The following is a 2,103-nucleotide window of genomic DNA, read 5'->3' on the forward strand; positions in this document are numbered from 1 at the left end:
TTGATCATTCTTTTCTTCCAATGAACACTTTGAATCAACACAAAAAAATTTTTATGAAAATCTTTTTCACCAAATATTTTCCCAACAGTGAAGCATTGAAGTCAAATGGTGCTGATTATAAATATTCAAATGTTGGCATTCAAATGCGATTCACGATCAGAAACCAACTTCAAGCGGTTCGACGTCAAATCTCGAATGTCAAGCAACCTGTCAGTTTGTTGCGAAATTTCATTCTCACATCATCGCTTGTCCAGCACACAACTGCAATCGAAAGTAAGTACGTAATTTTTCGCTTAGCGTAGCATTCTTAGGGAATTTTTCTTAAAAATACACCTAAATGCGTTTTTAAACTCTCTCAAAAGTATAGATGAACAGAGTATAGTGCTAGTTTACCACATTTTACCAATTTTGCATCAATTCAGTACTGAATGTTCTTCTCGGTCGTGTTATTCTTTCGATGTTAATTCATAACAAAATGTACAATGCTGTCAAGAAATTCCGAATGAGGATACCAACGGCTTTTGGCAATTAAATTAAGAAAGAATTGAATTTGTTGTTTGGAGATATCTAAAAATGTGGGAAAATATAGGAAAATACCATCAGTGCATTATCATAGTTGACGTGAGCTGTCGATTGAAGAGAATAGAAATTGTGACATTTTCATGGCGATGCAAAGCTAATGATTTTCATGTTCCCCTGTGCTGAGTCATTAATTTGATGTTTAATATAACCATAAATTAAACTGAAAGTGAGCATTCATGTTGCCGAACGTCACTGTGCCAACTTGTCATTCAGTATCGGCAAATCGGTACACTTCGTATTACGCTTCTCTACTACATATTTAAGCAATGTTTCTTTTTGACAATATTCACAATGACTCCAAACATGCGAATGTATTGTCCTAATAAAACATTATAATTTATGATCTACTCGGGTCAATTATTTTCTTCAGACCCATGAAGAGAAAGCCATAAAACAATTTGTTGTCAAACTCTGAACGAATAAGCAAAACACGTCTTATATCCTTCGCACAAAGGAGCAATGTGTAATTAGTTGGGTAGAAATCATTTAAGAGAATTGGCATGATCAGTTTTTAGTCATGAATATTATTAACACAGTTCCAATTTAATACTCGCACAGAAAACACGTTTCAACGCAGCTCTCAACAAGTCAATAATTCCAAACAAACATAAGCAGTTTCCTGCAGCTTCTGTCTTCTTTCTCTTAAACATATAACACTTTTGACTAAAAAGTGACAAATAGCAATCCCGTGTGGTTATACTTGTTGAATGTGAGCGGTTTCAAGCACATAAGTCTTCTCATAATACAATCTCGTTCCGGAAATTGTCAAGTCGATTTTTTTAACAACTAGGGGGACACGCCGAACTTGAATGAGTAAAATTAGAACATTATTCAGTATGCATAGTCAAAAATTTTCAACTTGAAGATATAACGTCGTAACAGGGCTAAAAAAACTGTGCGCGAAATGTGCTGTCGAAATAACATATGTGCCGTAATTGTGCCATGACGGTTTACCCAATTTTGAGGGTTGATTTTTCGAATTTTTTTCAGTATAGTCAAATTTAGTAAAACATCAAAAGAAAGGAATTGATGTCTGCTGTTATAGATACAATAAATGTGCCCGAAATGTGCGTAATAAAAATTGATAAAGTTCTTGAAAAATATTATAACACTAAACTTTTTTCATATATAAAAATTTTTCACCATGGAATATTCTGACATACTATCCATTAAAAAACATAAAACTAACTGTGCCGTCAAAAATGCACCATATACTCAATAAAATGCAATTGTGCCTACATTTTTCTTCATCTTTTGATCGAAAATCGAAATGAATCTTCAGTAAAACTAACTGTGCCGTCTCAAATGCACCATATATTCAATGAAATACAATTGTGCCAGCATTTTTCTTCATATTTCGTTCGAAAATCGAAATGAATCTTCACTAAAACTAACTGTGCCGTCTCAAATGCACCATATACTCAATAAAATGCAATTGTGCCGTAATTTTTCTTCATATTTCGATCAAAAATCAAAATGAATCTTAACTAAAACTAACTGCGCCGTCACAAATGCACCATA

The 2,103-nt window shown here is 33.4% G+C and overlaps 1 protein-coding gene across 2 annotated transcripts in view; it reads left to right on the top strand.

The window, feature by feature from the left end:
* Window positions 1-220: 220 nt before the first annotated feature.
* Window positions 221-2,103, top strand: part of LOC129571761 (uncharacterized) — a 4,004-nt gene continuing 2,121 nt past the window's right edge. Inside the window, exon 1 of one of the 2 annotated variants that reach the window (XM_055451619.1) lies at window positions 221-277. The gene's annotated coding sequence lies outside the window, so the exon portion shown is untranslated. The remainder of the gene's footprint in view (window positions 278-2,103) is intronic. The other variant, XM_055451618.1, reaches the window with a different exon arrangement.

Source organism: Sitodiplosis mosellana, unplaced genomic scaffold, assembly GCF_009176505.1.
Source record: "Sitodiplosis mosellana isolate CC-2019 unplaced genomic scaffold, AAFC_SMos_1.0 Smas_scaffold_3260, whole genome shotgun sequence".
NCBI classification, from domain to species: Eukaryota; Metazoa; Arthropoda; class Insecta; order Diptera; family Cecidomyiidae; genus Sitodiplosis; species Sitodiplosis mosellana.